The 24,172-nt window shown below is 38.3% G+C and overlaps 1 long non-coding RNA gene across 1 annotated transcript; it reads right to left on the bottom strand.

Moving 5' to 3' along the window:
• Positions 1-16,187: 16,187 nt before the first annotated feature.
• On the bottom strand, positions 16,188-23,970 carry LOC308683531. Its single transcript, XR_014029256.1, has 5 exons — positions 23,813-23,970; positions 23,584-23,674; positions 20,600-20,692; positions 17,270-17,432; positions 16,188-17,178 (listed from the first exon to the last, which is right to left on the bottom strand). It is a non-coding gene; the product is annotated as an uncharacterized lncRNA (long non-coding RNA).
• Between the last annotated feature and the right edge of the window lie 202 nt (positions 23,971-24,172).

Raw genomic sequence — 24,172 nt, forward strand, 5'->3', positions numbered from 1 at the left:
AAAATACATAAATGATTAAGACATCAATAACAGGTTAAGTAAAAATATAATGCATTAATATTATAGTGTGTATACTGTATTTAAAGGTGCGGTCACATCGGTGCAATTTTAGTCCATTCTCAACAGTATATCAATGTATAAAGCACAGCTCATGCAGAAGTTTTGGTCAACACGTCAAATTTGCGTGAACCCCTTTGCGAAATCTCCATGTGAAAATTTGTCCCTCACACAAAATTCCAGACTACGTGGCTTCCTATTGAAATTACTGGATTTCGCCCATGAAAATTCGCCAAACAACAGTAAATGTGACCGCACCTTAACAATACATTATGATTTTAGCGATTTGCTCATAGCTAAAGTTACAAGCTATGGGTTTTGAACTTTCTGTTTTACTGACGTCTTTCTACAGTTGAAACACTGCGATTACAAGACAGAATATATGTTTCAGTAAGTTGTACTGTATCTGTTCATTCACGTTTTTTCCATGCTATAACTAGTAGTAAAGAGAAAGAGATGATCGTTTCACAATCTGTCACAACACATTAAAGAGCACCAAAACAACAATTATTGTTGTTAATAAAACTGACATAACATGAAATCAGAGACCTTGTTTTATCAAAAATAACATGAGTCAAAATCTTATTTCTCCACAAATGGCTCATTGCGTCTACAACTCACAGTAGAGCACGTCACATAACCTGATTCCCTCTTTTGTGGACATTAAGTCAGGGAGGCAGGTCAGGGTGACAGAAGCAATATGTTGGGGTACCAAGGGACTATTGGATGCTAGGTGGCCTGGGGAACACTGGGGGCAAAGGTGTAAAGAACTCAAACAAACCCTGTTCCTCAGTCAACAGAGTTAACTCTCCATAAACGCTAAGCAAACTCAGCATAATCGCACAACAATGGCACAATTAGCCGTAACCCCATGGATATTAGCTTGGAAAGCACGCCCCCTTGATTCATGCCTTTCAGACATTTGCATTATCATCCTTTTTTTTGCCTCAATCCCTCATTTTATTCTAATTCCCCCTTTTTTCTAAAAAGCTAATTTGTGAAAATGCTAAACACTCATTTAAATATGCATAGAGCAGGACCCCTGTCTAAAATGAGGTGCAAAAAAAAAAAAAAAAACCCTACAGACCATGTCTGGCTCATGTCTGTGTCTGAAGCTTAGAGCTTAAATCAGCAAATAACTAGCTCTGAATTGAGCACAGCATTCTGCTTTAGCATTCACAATTTCGAAAGACCTCACCGGTACTTAGCAAAGCCCCTCGCTCTCCTACAATCAGTGTATCCCATTTTGAACACAGGAGAGTTCATCTCAATCAAGGCTGACGAAACAGAAGAGGGCTCTGTATTGACTGTTGAGGAAAGATGAACTACTTGTTTTTGCTCCAAAGTGAAAGGGAATTGGAGTCCAGTGATTGGCTTGGCTTCTGGAAAAATGCCTTTCGACTGCATGTTGAGAAGGACAGACCTCTGCAGGTGAATTAACCTTGTGGAAAATCAATGCTAGTCTGATCAAGTCCCTCGGAGAAGAATTTCGACTTATTCGCAAGGCAATTTGCCGATGGAACGGCTGTTGTTATTGAGCAAATCCTTACAAAGCACTTCCACACATGTGAGAGATTCCATCTTGTTTGTTGTGTTTGTAAATCTGCAGTGGTGATCAATTGCATTCAGAGTACTGAAAAGTCAGCATAAAATGAGACTAGTTTTCAAAGAGAGTGAAATGCATGTCCATCAATCTCATTTGAAATACAAGAGTGTTTAACTGTGTGCATTTTTACACTTTCACTGGTTTCATTTGTCTACTAACAATGTCCTACAGTGAACATACCATACATACATCACAGGAGAATTTTGTCATTTTACTATGAAAGTCTTGAATATTTCCAACACATCACAAATTGATAGAAATTACATTTTAATACATTTGTCTTCCCTTTGTCTTTCATAGCTAGCATTTTATGTATCCTATTCCTAACTACACACAATTAACTCTTATTTTCACACTTTTTGTGTATTTTAACACAAATATAGCTTGACTGGAAATTACACAAAATATTCAAAATTCCACTGCTTATACAAAGACCAATTCCACATACCAAGAATATATGAAACTATGACACCTTTAGATCCATTGCTCCAACATTGTTAATGAAGTCGCCTGTCTATTGTTCACCCTACACACAGACAGAAAACCGCCCATCGGGTCTGTTAGAAAAACAGTGTATGCACAATGTAATATGAACACCATGCATCACCAGTCAGCTCTGGCCAGGGGCCCGTCCCCAACAGCTGAGTCCCCTCCGCAGGGCTGGCGGGAGGGGTAGAGTAACAGGTAGCATCCCCAGGTGCTGGAGCTTCAGCGGGGTCGCTAACCCATCGCGCGCAGCGATAGCAAAGCTGCGCTTAATTAGCCGAGAGGGAGCCCCCATTGGCCTGTAATGGGCCAGTTTGTGAAGCTAGAATGGGGTACACTGAGGGAAAGATGAAGTGATGAGGGGAAAGGAGGGGAGGAAGGGGGGTCTCCTAAACCCTTCTCTGCATTATGGATTTGCCCATCTGGCCAAGTGAAGAAAGTCCCATCGCCGGACGAGTTAAACAAAGACTGAGGTAGAGGGGGGCGTTTCCGAGATCACACGCTAAATTACGGTAGCCGTCACTCAACTATTGTGTATCTGATGAGCTGGCTATTCACAGCTGGGCTGGCCAAATTGTTCTTTTATACTCTTTTATAACCCTTTATTGAAGCCAGAGGGGTGAGTGAATGATTAACGGACGGGACAATGAGGTTTGCTCGTCTTCAGCCTATTTTCCCCTTTTTTTCATTCCCTTCTTCCAAGATGCAAATGCAAAAGGGCTCGCTTGGTTAACTGTGTCCACGGTGATCACAAGCTGGAAAATTAAAAGTTGCTCTGCAGACAATGAAAAGCCTTCCAGTTATTTCAGTAAACTGTTTGTGCTCCTCAGGTTTTTGACCATATTTCTTTGCTCTTCTTAGTTTAATTTAGTTTCACACATCAAAGAAATAACTAAATAAATATCACTGCCTGATGTACCCAATTTATATTAGCTCAAACAACAAATCTAAGTAAATGAAATTACGATTAACTCGAATTACGAAGTATAAAAGAGTTCTTAAGAAAGAAAATATGGCAGATATAGTCAGGACAACAAAATATATAAATCTAGCATATCTATAAAAGAATATAAAATAATTTGAACAAATAAAAAACTTCTAAAAGCTTTGCCTGGAGTCGTTATAGTGCACACATTTTTTTATTAAAAATACCTTTGAATGACAAACAAAAGCACATTTTGTACACACTGTCTAGCCAGGCCTCCCTGTTTTTGTTTCATCCCTCTCTCTGATGTCCATTTTGCTGCCCCTCTTAGTCTCCTGAGGGTAAAGCTGCTTAACAAACCTCTCGAATGAGGCTTATCCTCCTCAAACCCACCTACCCCTCTGGACCCCAGCCTGCTGAAGTTTGGAGGCAATTATAGGGGAAGCAAGAGGCTTTTTATTAGTTAAACAAATAAAAGGACTGACTGGTAGGGCTCCATCACCCGCTGACATCCTCCAGGTAAAGACTGAGACCTGCCATGGCTCTTCCCTCAGATCTCTCACACTGAAGCTATTAGGACCCCACGCTGAGGCCAAGAGCTAACGACTTTCAGAGGAAATGACAGGCTTATAATGATATTTCTTACAGATCTGAGGAACTGCTTTATTGAAGACTGCTTTACTGCAAGAGGAAAAGAAAAATCCGGGGTAAAATTTGGTTCGGTGGTCAGAAATCTCTGAATGACTGTAGACGTGACAAGCGCCAAAGGCAGACGAAAATGATTTCAGAACCAATTTACAGGTCAATGACATATAACAGAGTCCATGATAAAGAAAAGAAAAAAAAAATCTTTAAAAAAAATCCAGGTACACTTTATATTCATAGAAAATTTAGCAAAATTTCAGTTAAATGACAAAATCAACAAAATTACCATTTCGAATATTTGCTACATTTTCAATATTGTTTTTAAGTGTATTTTTAAGGGAAAAAGTATTTTTTATTTATAAATATGATTTACAATATTTGAATATTGAAGTTGCACCATTTGAGATTTTACAACCTGAACTAACCTTTCCTTGTCATAAAACCTACAATTACATATCTATTTTAAGAACTTACTAACCTTGGCACACAGTCATACAACATTCTGTCATGAAACTCTAGATGGGCGCAGGCTGATAGATACTAAACTCAATCTGCTTGCAATCACATCTTTCTCTATAGGGCACAGCTGATTGGTTCCTGCTGTAGCAGTAGCCAATGAGCTTGCTGCTCAACCTTGTAGCAGTTACAACTTGCAGCACGCTTTCAGAAACCCTTCCCCTTCCCCAGCTCCACCTGTATAGATCTGCTCCGGGTAATTCATGTATACTATATTGTACAGCAGCAGCGTGTCTTGCTCACAGCAGTGTGTCATGTAGCCTATGTATCGGCAGTAGCAAGGCCTGTACTTGCTCTGCAGCAACCAACAGCAGCAGCAGCGTAGCCAAGACCGAACATTTCAACATTGTCATACCCATTACCATGCCAAACACTCAAACACAAAAGTTATTAGGTTATGCAAGGATCCTCTATATTACATCATTTCCTGTTTCCTGGACAGTTGTACCACCCTGACTTGGTCTGCATCAATGAAGAAGTGCCTTTTTTTAATGAATTTGTATATACATTACCACATGTATGTTCAAAAATGCTCAAGCTCTTTAAAGTCGGATAGCTTTTGATTGGCTGGCAATGTTTTTATCTTTCATTGGTTGGGAAAAAAAAACATTTTGAAATTGATTTCAAAAACAGTGTTTATTATCGTTATAGCTTTTTTTTTTTTTTTTTTACTTAATAGCTTTCACACCAAAGACATTAAGTAATGGTAACTATATAAGAGTCCACTTCAATGGATGATAACATTCTGTTTGTTGTAAGCATGCCAGTTATATCATTTTATGGTCTTTAAAGTTGGTGGATTCTGATGCTGCCAATTTTTTTAATCGTTCATCAGCTGCGGAAAAAATTACCCTGAAAGTTATTCCAACAATGTTGTTATTATTAGGACTTTAGACTGATTATTAAAATTTTACAGTTATCATCATCCTTGGTGTGAATTTTTTGTTAACTCTTTTGTGAACTTCTCTTTTGTTAGTTTTAATTTAATAAATAGCATCGCATGATGACATTCTGCTTAATGTCATCTATTTGCAACAAACAAATGCGCACACACAAAGGCTGACAAACTGATTACAGAATAAGAACACAACCAGGGTGAGTGCTGCATCCCCGAGGACCCCTGTCACCCTCCAAGCACAAAGCTTATTCCCAAACCCACTCTCACACAACGAAGAGAGCCTTGTAATTAGCTTCCCATCTTTTCATTCACATAATCATCACACTCTTGTCACAATTTGACGCACAATCAACTTTCTGAAGAGGCCTGAAGTGCACAGAGCCGACCTATGTGATCCTGCATACACAAACAAGCTGATTTGCCAAACACAATTAAAAGTTTCCTTGAAACACATATTCTGTTTGCTCCCTCCTCCGGAGTTATCTCTCAGTTTTTCGGGGGAACAGTAAAGCCGTACTCGCTGGCCCTTTTCAAACACTTGTAAAAAAGCTACATTGCATTTCAGTCACGACGCTCTGTGTATTTCCTTTGTCCTCTAGTTGTATTAATTTGCTCCTGTCTTACAAACAAAAGCAGAGCTGGAATACCAAATGTAGAGAGGGCTCTACCTTATCCAACTCATTACTGTGATTCTTTTTTCTAATAAGATACTTTATTGAGGCCTTGCCCTTCATTTGCACTCCTTCCAATTCATATAAAAATATATCCCTCCATTCTTCAGTCAGATCTCCAAAAGGACAAAAAAAATTTGGATTGTCCTTGAAGTGTCAGGTAAATTAGGGCTTCAAAACAGCCAACTGTCCTTCTCTCGCCAGAAAAGAAAATGATGTTTAGTTGGTTAAACTTACAACAGTAGCACGCAATTTGTATGTATGAGCATGTCCACTCTGGAGATGAATGATAGGTGTTCATATATGGCACGAGGCCTTTAATTACCCAGACATTCTCGTGGGACGCATTATTGAGGGGAATCCATGTGGTCTTTATTAGTGCATTTTAATATTTGGGGGGTTGATATGGCACTGTTTCCCTTACCAGAGGCACATTTGTCCTGCTTTAGGGGGCTTGTGGGGTATCGGTTGAATATGCATGGGCTGGTATGGACTGGTCCCCAAGAGCATCAACCAATGACAGTGTGATGGACGAGAATGCCTGGCATCATCCAGTGGGGGGATCAGAGAACAAAGAGCAGCCCAGACCCCCAGACTTTAACAAGGCTAATGAAGGGGGCATGCTAATGAGGGACATGCCAACACTGGGGAAAAGAGTTCCAGAAGCAAGAGATGGAATTCTCGGACCCTTTCTAGAAGACGACACAAGAGAATTCCTGAAGATGAGATGAATACGGAACTAAGTTTGTTAAGTATTTGGAAGACGTGAAGGGTGAATGGTTATGACAAGACGGTAAAAAGTTTCTTTCAGGAAAGTTCACCATGCTATAGAGGTCAGGAGTCAATATTTAAAGTTACACAGTATCTATAGATGTTTCAGAAAGTGCTGTAAGTGGTGCCTTGTAATAAGTCTCTTGGATATTAATCAGCTGATTATGAATTCAATATGAAATCGCCTTGATGCTGTAAGACACCTAGGGCCCTAATTTAACGATCTAAGCGCATGGTCTAAAGCACACGGCGCAAGTTCACTTAGGGCGTGTCCAAATCCACTTTCGCTAGTTTAACGACGGAAAAAATGGTCGGCGCGCCAGGCGTGTGGTCTAAAAGGGTTGTCCCTATTCTCATAATGAGTAATGGCTGTGTTTTGGAATTTACGTGCGTTAAACCAATCAGAGTCTCATCTCCCATTCCCTTTAAATGCAAGTTGCGCTCGCGCCATGGCAGATTCGCTATTTACATGGCGGAATTTGATAGTGGAAAAACCGAAGCCATCTCCACAGCGCAAACGGAACTGCTCGTGCGCGAGGTTAAAGGGATAGTTCACTTTGAAATTAAATTTTGGTATGTTTTAGCTTACCTCAAGGGCATCCAAGATGTAGGTGTCTTTGTTTCCGCAGTAGTTTCAATTTGGATATTTTTAGGTCAAACCGTTCTTGTCTGTCAGTCATATAATGCAGGTCTATGGTCACCACCTCAAAGAGCATGCACAGAGAAGTCCAAATTAAACAATTCCTCATCGTAAGTACACATTGATGGCCTAAGACACGAAACGAGACAAGAACGGTTTGACTTAAAAATATCAAAATTGAAACTACTGCGGAAACAAAGACACCTACATCTTGGATGCCCTTGAGGTAAGCTAAAACATACCAAAATTTAATTTCAAAGTGAACTATCCCTTTAAAGCCCAGATAAAGCCTATCTACGGGACAAGCCGGATTCCACCATCTTTATGTACACATAATAATCTTTTACATTGTAATCCTTTTATTTGAAATATTTGGCATGTTTGTATGCTGCTGTGCGTCCCTGTGTGTTTAATAAGCAGTGTACGCGCGTTGTGGACCCGCCACACATAAAAAAAAATATATATTCCGCAGTCTATTTCTGTTGCCTCAAAATAGCAACGCACCAACACTGGAGATGGTCCTCACTGCAGAACACGAAATCCAGGGGGTGGAGTTGGATCCAGATCCAACTCCTCTCACCTTACATATACCTAAACCTACCCATCTCCACCCCCTGATCCCTAAACCCACCCCTAAACCTACCCATTTCCACCCCTAAACTTACCAATCTCCACCCCTTAGATGTGGATCCAACCCCGCCCCCTGGATCTTGTGGACTGCATTGAGGTTCTACTGCAACAATGCGCCAGAACACACCTCGTTTTCAGACCAGCACGCCCATGGGCGCACATGCATTTGCTATTTAAACAACGTGGCAAAGGAGGACGTGAAAATCATAACTGCATCGGACTGAAACTAGCTAAAAACACTTGCGTCACGCTTGGCGCTGCATTGCGCCAGGTGTAAGATAGGGCCCCTAGACTCTTTGTGCACTACAGGAGTCAGTAAAAAAAAAATCTACTTAGATTAGGCTACTACTTAGATTAGATAGTATTATAAATTAATACTTTCATTTGGATAAGGATACATTAAACTGATCAGAAGTGACAGTAAAGACATTTACAATGTTACAAAACATGTATTTCAAATAAATGCCATTTATTTTGAACTTTCTATTCACCAGAATCTAAAAAATGTATCATATTTTCCACAAAAATGTTAACCAGCACAACTGTTTTCAACACTGATAATAAGAAATGTTTCTTGAGGCACCAAATCATCCAGCCTTTTGACATTTCGTCGACATCGAACGCACATGGCACCCTTTAGCGTCAATATGAGACGCAGATAGATATGGGCCAGAAGGCGCCTCCTAGCGGTCTAACCCTAACCCTACCCCAGACCTAAACCTACCGATAACCGAACAAAGGTCTGTGCGTCTCATATTGACACTAAAGGGTGCCATGTGCGTTCGATGTAGACGGAATGTCAAAAGCGTCAGTATATGACGCCCAAGGATGAGAATGCGTTGAATCATCATATTAGAAAGATTTCTGAAGGATCATGAGATTCTGAATACTGAGTAGCAGCTTCTGAATCATCAGCTTTGCCATCATAGGAATAAATTACATTTTAAAATGTATTAAAATAGAAAATGTAATTTAAATAACATTTCACAATATTACTGTTTTTACTGTATGTACTTTTACTGTATGATCAAATAATTGCAGCCTTGGTGAGGATAAGAGACTTCTTTCAAAAACTTGAATAACTGTAAAAAAAATATATACATTATCTTACCAACCCCAAACTTCTGAATGGTAGTATATTAATGAAATGTGTTTAAAATAATTTTTTACATTAACCAAATTTGAAATATTAGTGTTCTGCTTTCTAAATATCATTACTTGAGACAGCAAGGACAAATTTGTATATGATAAAATGGTATAAATAAAATCAAAATAACATTAAATATTGTATTAATGGGTTTATTAATAGATAAATTAATAACCCAGCGCTTCTGGGTGGTACATCAGAACGTAGGCTACAAAGTATTCTCGTCGCTTGATAAACTTAAGGTTGAGCCACTGTAGTCACTTGGACAATTTTAACGATGTCTTCTTTACTAACTTTTCTGGGATGGCAGATATCGATTACCTAGCAGCCTATGAAGGAGTGAGACCGCTCTCAGATTTCATCAAAAATATCTTAATTTGTGTTCCGAAGATGAACGAAAATCTTACGGGGTTGGAACAACATGAGGGTGAGTAATTGCTGACAGAATTTTCATTTTTGGGTGAACTAACCCTTTAAAGCATAGGCGTAATTCTATGGGGGGACAGGGGGACACGTCCCCCCCAATTTTCAAAGAAGGACAATTTGTCCCCCCCAATATTTGATCATACTGTATGATTATGCGGGCAATATCGATGTGATTGCAAATACGTCTTTCTTTCCAGCTCCGAAAATATAAAATCCCGGCCGGTCCATTTCCCAAATCCATTCGACTGGCCTTACGCTATACATTAACAAAACCTATTTCTCCTGAAATCCATGTCATGTTTTCCCTATACCTTTAGTAGCTCGTGCACCGTCAGTGAGTTAGGAAAAACCAAACAGAAGAAGAGTTAGGAGCGTGAAATCTGACAGACATTTGGCCATACCTGTCATCACTCCCGTTTTTCCCGGGTTTCTCCCGTTTTTTAGCCCTATCTCCCGGACCCCTCCCGGTTTGTTATTTCTCCCGGGAAACTCCCATAATTTGCATGGCCCAAACTGAGTAAAGCCTCTGTTTAGGCTATTAAGGAAATATAATTTTGGCAAAAGAAGAACTTTTATTTTAAATAAATGTTCATTTTAAATCAGCCTATGTCAGTGTGATATGTTACCATATTATCATGCTTAACACTAAGAATTTAAATAATTGTAATGTGATGATCAGATGCAGATATCTAAATCAGAGAATATCACAGGTTCGGGCGGTTTGCGGGTGGATTATTTATTTTTAACAGTAATCTGGTGCACTTTGAGTCACCCGAATCCAATGAATTTACCTTTAAAATGTACAAAATTTTCTTCCGGGGAAGCATGCCTCGGACCCCCCTAGACGTACCAAGTACACTTAACAGCATGACTGTATTATGATGTTAAGTTTTCGGACTCTGACTTTTATTTTATTTTGATTAAAAAAATGTGTGCATGCGCCAACACAAAAAGTCCCACAACTGTCCCCCCCAATGTGTGATTGACAATTTCGCCCTTGCTTAAAAGTCTCAGATTCTCAATTCAAATCACACAATAACTAAGTAAACAAAAGGCTAACGCTTCATCAACACTTAATAATGAAGTCCCTTAATATTATGTCTATGACTGCTTTGCTTGCTAAATTATTCCAAACCAAACAAACATTGACTTTTCTAATCAACAAAAGCACCATTATATCTGATGAATGCAATTAGATCCTTTTGAAATAGGGCCGGATTAGATTGTAAATGAGGCCACAATGCCACACAAGTTCTCCCTGATCTTTCCTTGCAAATGCAAGCAAGCTCTGAGCAAGCCCTCTAAAGCAGGTCGGCCGGCATGCCACTTCACACAACAGCAGCCAGATAGTGTGTAGTGTGACTACAGATACAATCGTTGTGACAATAACAACAGAAAATTAGCTTTAGAAATAAAGGTTCCACAGAGAAAACAATCTATGTACTGGTTCTTTAAAGAACCCAGAAACATTAAGAACCTAAAAATTTTATTTCAACTTATTTATCTCCATAAGAACCATAAAACCAATATTGGCTAGTCAATGTGAGTGAAATTGCCAACTACCAAGTCAAATATTGCCAAGTGCCTAGTCCATGCGAGTGATGCTTGTCTATCTGTCTACAACATTCCACCACAATGCTTTGGTGCTCTGGGTGGTTGCTAGGGCATTGATGAGTGGTTATTGGTGGTTTCTAGGTTATTGCTAAATGCTTACTAGTGTTTTGAGTGGTTGTTAGGGTGTTGCTAAGTGGTTACTAGAGTGTTATGGGTGGTTGCTAAAACGTTGCTAGGTGGTCACTAGGATGTTCTGAGTGGTTGCCAGGTTTTTTTTTACTGCCTAGTCGGAGCCCACCAATAAATCTCTATGTTATCCTGGTCCTATTTCAATGCAAGTCTATTGGATTTTTTACTAGGGTGTTCTTGGTGGTTGCTTGGGTGTAGCTAAGTGGTTACTATGGAGTTCTGGGTAGTTCCTAGGGTGTTGCCAATGGATTACTAGAGTGTTCTTTGTGGTTGCTGTGGCATTGCTAAAATCTTACTAGTGTTTTGAGTGGTTGTTAGGGTGTTGCCAAGTGGATACTAGAATGTTCTGTGTGGTTGCTAGGATGTTCCTAAGTGGTTACTATGATGTTCTGGGTGGTTGCAAGGTGGTTTCTTACTGCCAAAAGTCAAAAGAGCCCACCTACAAGTCTCTATGTTATTCTGGTCCTATTTCAATATAAGCCTATGAGATTTTTTTGCCTTTTGCTCACCAAAATTATAAGCCCACCTTTCCTTTAAAAGCTGCAATTCTTGTTCAAAAGAAATAGTGATGCATGACTTATAAAATACAACAAACTACCACATAACAAAGAAATGTTAGGTTGCTATGTAATGTTTACAGTAAATGTTTATAGTCTGAAGGGTCATTAGTGCGTGCCGTTAATCAAAGGCAGAAGCAAAAGAAGAGCCCCGGTGGGCCCCGCTGCAGCCCCTCTGTTTCCAGACCCTTTTAATTAGACTCACAGCAGGGACACCTTACCCACACACGTGCCTCTCTGTCTCGCTCTCTCCATCACTCTATCATCCGCTCATCCCCTTCACCCAGTATATGAGTTACTGTCTGTGAGCCCCAGTGGGGCCAGGACATAATCATAGTCATGTGCTCAAAAGACCATTTCCCTGCCCAGTCTGTAAGTAACCAATATTAAATAAGAAAAAGTGTGACGAACAGTCTGAATGCCATCCAATAATAAAATTAACAGGATTATATGAGGATTTAAATAGTTTGTACAGGAACTCAAATGGTCTCCTCTATGTGTTGAAAAACACTACTAAGCGAAACTTAAAGAATACCTGTCCGTTTCAGGATAAAGGGATGCTTATTACCAAAGGGAAGGATTGGAAGTGTTGCTGGCCATCTGCCCAGTCCCCTGCGCGCTGACATTTGGCTGTAGACCTTTAACCCTGCTGGAAAATGTCATGCCACAGAGTTTTCACCCCGGGACAAAGACCTCTTAACCTCCGAAGCAGAATGACACCCGCAATACAATAAGATTCATTAATTATGATTTTCAAGAAGATAATGGGACACTTTTGGACACTCAAGTATCTCAGCTTAACTCCAGAAAACCCCAAATGAGATAATTTTCTCCTAGACAAAAACACGACTAAATAGCAACTTTTGCAAATGTCTATGGCTTTTTATCCTGAGAAAAAAAAAAACCATTACTCTCACAAAAGTCTCAAAAAAAAAAAAAAAAAAGATCTCAATGTCTCAAACTGTGCTCACATTTGCCAACAAACTAAAGACTGCGATCAAAAGTCAAACAATTATAACATGAGCTCAAACATTTCTCATCAAATTTGTCCTAGATGTAATTATCAGCACTATGCTGCCCACTAATAAATGATAAAGGGCCAATATTAGATTCATATCCTATTTTGTAATACCCTATTTTGTATTATACCCTAATGCACAGTTTGAAGAAAATTAATTTCATTTAAAATTGTGCTAAAGATTTTCATTTACCAGTGTTATTATTAAATTATTATTGCTTTTAAAAATTAACCTTAAGTGGCCATTAAAATGGCTGTGAATGACAAGTGAATGTAAAAATGTCCTCCCCACTATCCACATACATTTTTACAGCTTACTGAGTGGCAAAATTTTTATAATTTCTATTCATTGTATTTCTCCCAAGGACACATCTGAGACAAAGTTGTTACAAGACACATATAACTCAACTAAGTCTGAGTGTTAAAAGAGGAACCCCAATGAACAATAAAATTATCCTCTTTGGGTTAACTTCGGTTCTGGATCACAGGCTTTATTAAGGCTCAACTGAATATCTCTTAATGTTAAACTTCAGCCACAGTATCCGCTATCCACCCATGTATCAGGCCTAGTAATAAAGAAATCCTAACTGCCTTAACTGCAGACAGAAACTGTACAACCTCACCAGAGAGAGATAAGACACATTCACCACGTATCCTCTTGAGCTTCGATTGTGGTTATCAATCAAGAGCGCACAAAGCCAGGGGACAGCAAGTGAGCCAATTTCCACATGCAGAGCGTTCTCATTATGAGGCAGCTGAAAGGTGTCGACTGAATGAATCACCGTGCAAAGATTTAGAGGGCCGATGTCTAACACGGCATGCTGTGATGGATTTCATATGCCTCAATCACACGCACCGGCCTCAGTGGAAAATTCAGAGGTTGGAAATCTTATTGAAAACGACAACCTGTGCTTGTGTATTTGGATTTCATGCAAACTTGACTTACTGTTTGTCAAGCACATGTGGAAGTGAACTGGATAAGTCCTGTAAAGAGGTAGAATAAGCCAGGGCCATAACCACTATAGACAGTGAGGGGGACAAGTCCTCACGATAATTAGAAATGGCCAAATCGTCCCCCTCAACATTTGATATTCTTGATGTTGCTCTGCTACACTCCATTACACACCACTTTGATTGTTTAGGATGACAAAAAGTTAAAAATTTTAGGCTGGTCTGCCACAGTGTCCGAAAGCACTTATCAATATCAAAATGATTGATATGGCCAATCAAATCAAAGAAGGCAGGCCTTACTGTTCATAGAAGATGAGTGCAAATTCCAATGCAACACTTTAGTTTTAATGTTGAAAAAGTGCATGGTTAGATGTACTGTTTTACGATAGAAATGTTCAACTAGAGAGAAATATAATGCAAACTATTTAACTCTTTTATAATATTTCACCATATTTGAATTGAAAATAATTTACATGATTCATGTAATTCATAACTGAATGTGAAGAGACATTGTTTTGCACTTTTGCCATATCAGACATACGAATAAGAGTGAATGTGCATATTTTAAAATAAAATATTATTTGCAAAAAGTTTAAACAGATTACTTCATAACTACAATTAGACCTTGAACATATTTTACCATTCTCGTTTTAAAAAGACCAATACCAACACCAATACCCCCTCCCCCCATAACAATTATGTGCATCATTATTTATACAATTATTTTATACAATATTTCAATGTGTATGGTTATTGTCCAATATTGATTATGAAATTGCAAAAATGACCTCAAAACTGCCAAATTTCGATGATTAATTAGCCTGACGCATTACAAATAAATGAAGTTATGGCCAAATAAGCTGCAATCTGCCTGCACGCCTTGTCAAAGCTGCCATGTGTTCTGCAGACCCCCTGTTATAATGAGCGGTGACCGAGACATGTGAGTTATCAGCGGTCAGTGCAGCTGCTGGGGGTAATGGTATATTGAACGACGGACAGTGCTGAGGTCAGGGGCCGGACCCCGCAGATGCAGCTGCCCCACACCTGGGCCACAGAGGACCAGAGAACTGCCCATCCTCGGCCGCCCTCCCGCCCACGCCACCATCAGGCCAGTTCATCTCTCACCATCCACATCAATACAAACCAGAGTGGGCTACTCAATCAACTCATTTATCAAACTCATCGCTATCTTGATGCCTTTATTGACTCCCTTCACTCTTCATTCTGACAGAGTTATCAGCACTGATTGTGCATCAAAGAGAGGAAAATAAATATTCAGAAAAATGGATATGCTTCACTAAGTGCTCAGTTGGGCTTCAAAACCTATTAAACAAATTCAAAAATGTTTTTGTTTGCTTAATTTGCTTTTATGAGACTACTTGTGCATGTGCATGAAAAGCTGCCTTGTAAATTCAAGCTTTTGAAGTGCTGGTCATACAAAAATCAATGGAAATGAATGATGTTTTTGCCCAATCTTATTATATTTACAAATGAAGAGGTGAGGGGATAAAGGGATAACGAGGGCAGTAGTGACCATCCCTGACCCCTCACACAACACTTTGACCACACAAAGCCATTTCGAAAGAAAAACACAATTGTATCTGTTTAAAGTGCAGCTGAGATTTATTATTTTATTAGTCCACTTCTATGTTCTGCTTCTGATTGCAGCACAAACATATAAGAAGGTTTCTGCTTTTACTTACATAAAAGGGGTCATTTTATGTTTTTTTTACATTTTCAGCTTCAATGTGTAATGTTGCTGTTAGAGCATGAAGAAGATCTGCAAAGTTACAAAGTGATCCAATCTAAATTATTCTCTATATCAGAAAATACAGTTTCTGAACTCCCTGAAACATTTTCTTCCGGGAAGTATATTCCACAATATTCCTCATTTAAAATAAATACCGCCAAAGGCATACGCAAAATAAAAGGGACAAGTCCTGGTTGAGTTGCCTTAGTAGTGTCTTGTAACTCGCGGTTATAGCAAGGGGCGTGACATTTCCGAAACACGCTCAACGCGGTTGACCAATCACAAAACACTGCTTCAACTAACTAATCAAAGCACATTGCGCTTTTCAGAAGGACGGGCTTCATAGAGAGTGGAACTAAACAGAGCATTACTGACAGACTGGGAAGAGAGGTGCTGCAACTATGTAAAATAGGTCAAAAATAAGTTTTTTGAATATTCAAGCATTAAAACCTATTCTAGTAGACCCTTAAAAACAAAATCAAGGCTTTGAAAAAGGCCATAATAGGTCCCCTTTAAAATGGCACTATAGCAGTAATTTTCAACCCTCGTCTTGTCGAACACAATATTCAAAAACCCTACCCCCCTTCCTATATGCTAGGATAATATTTTTACAGTATATCTTCTGTAATTCTGTTTTCTATTCATATAATGAATTAATTAATTAACCACAATTTATTCTATATTCCAGAAGTGCATGTTCTTCAATAAAAATAGCAGTTATTGAGAAAAAAATACAAAGAAACATTATTTCAGCTTACATCTCGAATGTATTAATGAACTTACTTAGAATGAGACCCAAACCCTAGAGACTTGCTTACACAGTTATTGAACAGAACGGAATCAACATTGAATTGACTTCAGCTTTCTTTTTAGAGCTTCTTTACAGCAGAATTGATTTCTGTTTGCATCATGGAATCATTATTTTTCTGTTTATCACTGTAAAGTTTCTTTGAAAAAATCTGGGCTGCATTTCCCAAAAGTATTGTAAGCCTAAGTAGATCGCCACCAATGGTCTCTATGATAAACTTAGCTCACTCACTGTGCTTTTGAGAAACACAGCCCTGTATTGTAAAAATGCTTTTTTGACCACTCAGAAGTCAGAACACCATAGCTGGATTCATTCAGAATCCGGATTGACAAAAATAAGTAAACATACCTTGTGTGAGGTGTGCTTTATTCATTGCTACACTATTGACAGTGAGTGAACCTATGAAATTTCACTAATGTGAAAGCACCTTAAAACCAGACATATTTGTTTTGTTTAGCAAAACGAAGAAGTGCATTGCGTCTCATCTCAACTTTAACAATAGATTAAATGATACAAAAAAATCAGAAAGCACTTTGATAATTATATTACATGCGCACATAAATTCAATCATCTGTAAAAAACCCTCCACTAATCACTGAAAAACAGCAAGATGAATCTCAGATGATCTTACCAAATGTGTTTACCAACATGATATCATACACAAAATCAACTATCTCTATCTGGCATAGTTCAGTACAAGACTCCATAAACAGCAACTCCCTCGACACGCAGAGAGACGGCCAACATCAATACAATCTTGCTGAGCCTTGAACTTGGATGCCATCTAAGCCAACGTCACAGCACCCTTCCCATTCACCATCATCCAGGCGTGACATGGCTTTGGCCCTGACCGTGATCTGTTATTGCACTTGAATATCAGAGCCTGCCGTCATCACAGCCTCTCTCATTAGCCTTGGCCGTGTCCGCTGCGCTCTAATGAGACAAGTCTTTAATGTAAAGTTGCTCTCCGGTGAGGGCCTGCTGATGAGGGTGCACGTGTGTTTTGGAGCCGCCGATGAATTACCTTGGCGTCTGACTGAGGGGAAACACCTGGTCCTCACCGCCAGAGGGGGGGTTAGCCACGGATCCGGCGCTCCCACGGGACCAGGTCCCATCTGCGAGAGGTGCTGAGGTAAATTCTCATCGGGGCGGTGGGTGGCCACGTAAGAGGCCTCGTCTTTATCTGTCTGATGAGCAAGAGAGGCTTTTGTTTGAAGACATGCAGGAGAATTTGGGATGACGGAATAACATAATGAACTAAAGGATGCTGCCCATATGAATCTCTCTGGCATGTGGTGTCATTTTAATTTGTCTGTTTAGGTATTCATTTGGCACGATGAGGATGTCAGAGTGGTTTTCCACTCAAAGTAGCAAATGATCACCTATTTACATAAATCATAAGGTTTGTAAACTGCATATTAAGTGAAAAAAATTACAGTACATAACATATATATAACATATAACTACAATTTTTAAAATACTTATATCTCAGCTAAATGTGGAAATACATCTTAAGTAAAAAAATAAAATAAAAAATAAAGAAAGTGGCTTTTTGAATGTAGCAATGTCTGATTTGTCAGGGTTTAACAATATATTGTGTCACAATACATCGCAATACAAAAAGAACAATGTCCATATTTGTATTGTGATATATTGTGACATATATGTATATTGTGAGCAACAATATATACCGTGTGTATAGTTCACCCCTCAAAAAAACTTAAAAATAAAATAAATTATTTTATAAAATACAATATTTAAAACTTTTTAAATGCATGTAATCAGGGACTGTAGGCATATGTGTCATATGTTGGTAAAAAAAGGACCAAGTCTAAGCCTATTCAATTTCACCCCTGATGTAATGCCAAATTTAGCATTTTAATGTACAGGGCTGCGTTCTCCGATAACGTTGTCTCTTAGCGCGCTACGAACGAAGACTCAAAAGGTACACCTTAACTACAGGTATACCTTTCCTACGTGTGTTCTCCGAACTATACCTTAGGATGTTGCTTAAGGTAAACCTTCTTAAGTTCGACCTTAGCAGGCGCTGTCCATGGTGGAGGTGCTGAATAGGTTGATATCGATGCCTCGATGATCGATTGTGCGCTCTTTCCTTCACAGCGGTATAGGTAAAGTAGTGAGAAAACACTGTTCTTTATAAAGAAGCGTTTTAGAAATAGTACAAACTGCATTTATCGGGGCTCATTGAAATATGTACATGCAGAAATAAATATGAGTATGTGTTTATAATTTAGCAAGTGTGCAATCCCAAACCCTCACGGCCATAAGTGTGTTAATGTTCTCCACAACGTATGCTGATTATCCACCAGCCATGTAGTTGACATACACTAACTGGCTCCGCGGACGGCGCCGTCTTTGATTTAAAACAAATACTAGCTGTCTCGCTGCCATAGCTATAAAGTTTGTGTAAACTCATCTTTCTTTATATAGACTCCTAAGCCTTTTCTGTCAAATGGTTCGCCAGCTGATGTGCCTTAGGATAGTAATTAAAAAAGCTAACAACCATTAGTGTATGGAAACTTTATTAATGAAAACACTTCCATACACTGGGTGTAGGCTATAACAACTTAAGTATTTTATGTGTAAAATTTTAAAGTAAAAATGTAATTTTAATACTAAATCAGATTTTATATTAAATGTTCATATAAAATTTTCTATGAGTAATTAAACTGCGATGTAAAAAAGCTTTTTGCGTAGTGGTGGCCACTAGCGGTATGAACCGTCAGCAGCGATAAGGTATAGCTAAGAGCGCTCCAGACCAACCTTACGAACATATGACTTAGGCCCTGTTTACATGAGAACGCTCCCGGGTGAAAACGTAAAGATATTTTATCAGATGTGCCTTTCGTTTAGACGGCGACGGCGTTTTTGGGGCTTAAAAAGGAGATAAATCCAGAGTGGAAATCTTAAAAACGCTCCACCGTCGCGTTTCCGTCTAAACGGTAAAAACGCAAAAGTCTGCTAGACAGTGAAGGCACCGATCAGTGCTTCACATTGCCACCTAGCCGCCTGGAGTGCATACTGCATTGAATTTCACACACTTTTGCGTCACCGTATGCACGCAGATTTCCACCCCATAATGCTCGTCTAAACGCAGAATAAAAAGTGATCACTTTTGCGTTTTCTCTTCAGATCGTTTCCGTGTAAACGTAGCCTTACAGAAGGTATACTTAACTAAGAAGGTTTCGGAAACCAAGTATTAACGATAAGGTACTTCTTAAGGTACAACTTAAGAACGACGTAGCGTTAAGGTAGTTTCGGAGAACGCAGCCCAGTACTTTTTGTTAACAATTTACCATACAGTATTTACCATTTTAACTCTATTTTGGCTTTGTTCAAAGTATCGTAAGAGTACTATCTTGACAGCAGTATCATGATTCGAACTGAATTGTAACACAAGTGAATTAATTGGTACACCCCTACTGATTTGTGAATAAATCATTCTTTTGAGTCAAATATTTTCAATGAATCCTTTGAAATGATCCACAAAACTGGTCTGGGGTGCAAAAATCAATAGAATGAAAGTGTTGTTTTTGAAAAGCTCTAGTTTTTTAAAGTCCCCCTGTGGTAAAAATCAAGGTTTTAATGTTGTTTATTTGTCTATGTGGTGTTTTTAATATGCTTTAAGACAAACCATGTGTAAATTCATAAGTCAACACCATTGCTGAGTATTTTCTCCTTAAAAATGCAAACCAAAGACAGTCTCAAAAACGCGGTTTGAAATTGCTGGTGTTTCTGACGTCACAAACTACCTTGTAACCAAACACGTCAATGTGTGAACATCAACGAATGGATCTCTAACATGGTGCGAGTGAGTGGAGGAGGGGCTCATATGCATATTCATAGAACCGATACTAAATGAGGCAAGGGAGTAGAGTTACATTCAAGCTATTTTAAGGCATTTATTTCAAGGAGCAAATGCTTAAATATGTCATTTTGGTGATCAAAGCTGAGTTTTAAGGGATAAAACTTTCCTTTTTTTGTTTACATTATGCATTCAAATGTAAAACAGAGAAAAAAGGAGGAAGCTATAAAAATTAAGAATATGAGTACAACAGAGTATTAAAAAATATAAAATAAATACTTTGTAAAGCTCACAAACTTTTAAAGTCAACAAAACCATTAAGTAGGTTTTGTGAATGTGCTCTATTTCAGATACTATGGTGGTTAAGCAGTAAGTAAAATAGTTGTACGGGAAACACAACCCCTGAGCGATTTGTTCACACTTAAGAATGTATCTCTTGAACTGGTTTCAAGCTAGTCAAGCTAGATTGAACGAAGAATGTCTCTTTCAGACAAGTCTGACTCGCAGTGATTCAAGTTAACAACTCACCAACACGTTGAACCTGAGAATTGCCTCTCTTTCAGAATTGCCTCCAAAAAACTTGAAAGCGATTCCACTGCCTAACTGAACTGGTATCTCAGCCTGTATAGAAAAAAAAAATAATCAATGAATGTCCTTCATTTTAAACACATCAGTTTAATCAATTCAATTAAACATTTCTCTTTCTTTATGATTACAATTAGCAAATGTTTGACAAGCTAACCGATTCTATACACATTATTTTTAATTAAACATTAAAGCTTTAACTAAAAACTCAGGGGGGAAACATCAAGCATAAAATCAAGAATCAAATATGGTTTGAAGAATCAAAATTAGGTTCATCTATAATTCCTCAAGGTACAAAAACTATTCAGCTCTCTTTAATATCACGTATAACACAAAATGTAGGGATGAAAAAAATGCACATATTTGAGTATTTCAGTGTGATTTCATGATGCTTTAGGTGAAAAAAGAGAGAAGGCAGCCTCATAATGAAAGCCTCCAAACCAAAAATGTGCTTTTTCTCTGAACTGGAGTCTGCAGGTGCTGCAATCAGCCGTGCCACTGAGTGAATCTAATGATCGTTCACACCACCGTGATAATGGTCTGATCTAAAGCCAGTCGAGGGAGATGAGATGAAACAGAATTTGAAGATGGGTGTAAAAAGCTCCAATCATTGACGACTCACTCGTACAAAAAAAGAGCGCAAGTATCCATCAGTATCGCTGGCAGAATTTCTGGATTCTGGAACGAAATGGAGATCCGAATCAACTCTCTTTATGTCAAGTAAATGCTCTTGGGTTTTTAGGCTTGATATGTTTTATAGGTGAAAGTATGGAATGGCATTGCAGGAGGAATCTTGGCAGAGCACACTTTGTCGGACAAGTAGCACATCTGTGACCCTGTAGGGGGTCAGTCAGCGCGGACACCCTGAAGATCCAAAATTGCTTCCTGGCAACCATCATGCCATGCAGAGGTTGTGTATGAAAACATCCTCACCTCCAAAACTAAAAAAAAATCACAATTTGCTCTAATTGACTGTGAATGCATGTGCGAATTTGTGTTCGTAGGGGATAAACGGAAATATCTCTGCCCATTAGACATTATGCAAATAGGCACTTTGGGCTTTATAAAATGCTAAGGAATTTTGCCTGCCAATCCTAAAAGCAATCTCTCCGACACAAATTCACTTAAATGCTTCCAGCATCTTTACTAAAATGCTAAATTATGAAATAATAATCGTAATTATCTTCGCTTTCTCAACGCCCCTTAATGTGTCAGAGGGTCATTACAATTTCTCTCACATTCAGCCATTTAAAGGGCTTTCGTGACTTCGCTGATGATAAAAAAAGTGCTTGATTTCACGAAGCCGGTGAGTTACTATGTGATCTGACTAAGAAGTGCTCCTCTTAATGTCGGCAAGACGTTTAGAAATGCCTCTAGAGCAAGTCTAATCAGAAGGCCATGCTTCTGATCATGAGCAAACATATCCATTCCCTCATTAAGCTGAAGGTATGGCAATGCATGGGCTGTGAGGTATAATATGCATACGCTAACAGATTCCCATTTTAGATTTGCATTCACAAATATACTGTCCAGTGTTGTAGTACAAAGCCAATTTTTACAATACGAGGTTGCGGCTCTTTATTATTCATATTCATCATGGTTGAGGGATTCTTTATAATGCATCTTGATGAGAAACGAACACCTTAGGCTAAATCCACAATTGAATCAGCCGCATAGGTTTGCTCTTAATTTGTAAAATAATAGCAAATATAAGTTTAGGATTCTTTCATAGTTTTGTAATAAAAAGTTGTATGGAAAACAAACTAATAGCTTTATCAGGATGTACTGTATGCAGCTACAGCTTAGTATTCAGGTTCCATCGCCATATGCTCATGAAAATCTTGCATAACATACTGGTACTTTTAGAAACTCAAGAGAAGACACAATCTTGTCATCTTTGGGTTTTTTAAAGGTTATACTGTCTCCTGACTCCACATCTAACCTTTAGCAGACATCAAACACAATGAAGTTGTCAGAAAACACTCAGATAATGACAGAAAATGGCGTCAGGACAGTTCACTATTCTTAAAACGGGTTATAACCTTTGACCTTAAATAGACTCTGTTAAATCACATGATGTATAGCTCAGTTAAGCTATAATCCCTATAGGATTATTGTTCAATAATACCAGTATTTTTTCCCCAGCACAAATAAATAACTTGACAGCATCATCATTCGCTTTGCTTAAGAAGTGATTCATGCAGGCTTCTGTGGGTATAACAAATTTCATCTCCAATGCACATGTGTGGCTGCCAGAATCAAAACTTGTCTATGACAAACTACATTATACTGAATTAAACAGGACATAAAAAAGAAGATACCGGCAAAATAGGGAATCTAAAGCTGTTATTTTATGCGTAGCATTTTATTATAAAAGAAAAGAAAATAGCATGATTACATTCATTATTTTAATAAAAACACAGGCAAATGCATATTTGACATATGTTTACTCATTTAATTATATTGAAGTAAAATTTGCATAGCCTGTTGTTGCCACTTTGACAAACTCTATCAGACAGTCTATGGAAAGAATGAAACGATGAGCAGCCCCACCTATTGGTCAGCAGTGGTATTGTCGCTTGTAATATACAGCTAGTGGAAAATATAATAGACAGATTGCAGCAAAGGAAAATGCGCATCCCTAAAATGGGTAATTAATTTTTATATTTAAATAATAATAATAATAATAATAGTTAATGTTTTACACATATAGCCTAAATTGCAATTTGTATTAAATACAAAAGAAATTTTGCTGCTGCAACAGTTGCACTGATGACATGGTAAATCTGAACTGTCATATTTATTTATTTGCGTAATATATAATTATTATATGACTTTTCATATAAGAGTTTTCTTGTTCTTATGATAGCACTTATTTAACAGTGTTAAAAATCAAGCTATTTATAACATTATATTGGTTAACTTACTTTTTAAGGCCACCAACAGTCTGGAACTTTAGAACAGACCGGCAGAGTTTACTTTCCTTCTCAGAGCATTATGTAGCCTAACCCAATGCAGCTTCAGTCCAGGTTTTCAATTTCCCGCGAATGAAACAAGAGAAACACGACACGAGGCAAATGATTTTGGAAGCAAAACACGACTTAAACTTCAAACTTACATTCTCCGCAGCAATTAAAATTCTCACAGCATTGCTACCTTTTTGCAAAAGGAAACACTGACGCTTCGACTTTCTTAAAATCTGCTTTTTGCAACAGCCAAATCGGCTTTCACTCCGCACCGTTCACAAGGAAGAACACCGCGAAATTGGTCAAGCGGAGTGATACAAACTAACGGCGATGCGTCCCAATGCTGGTATATTTTGTATCAGCACTATTCAATATATATCATATTATTATTAATATTATACTTAAAAACAGTGACATTAATTCAAATTATACATCTAAACTGTCTATATATAACTATCACTTTTCATAATAATTACCTATAATAATTTGTATTTAATATTATTAGCTATAATGAAAACATAAAGTATCATGCAAACATGATAACGTTGAA

Source organism: Scardinius erythrophthalmus (genome assembly GCF_964197995.2).
Source record: "Scardinius erythrophthalmus genome assembly, chromosome: 23".
In the NCBI taxonomy this organism is placed as follows: Eukaryota; Metazoa; Chordata; class Actinopteri; order Cypriniformes; family Leuciscidae; genus Scardinius; species Scardinius erythrophthalmus.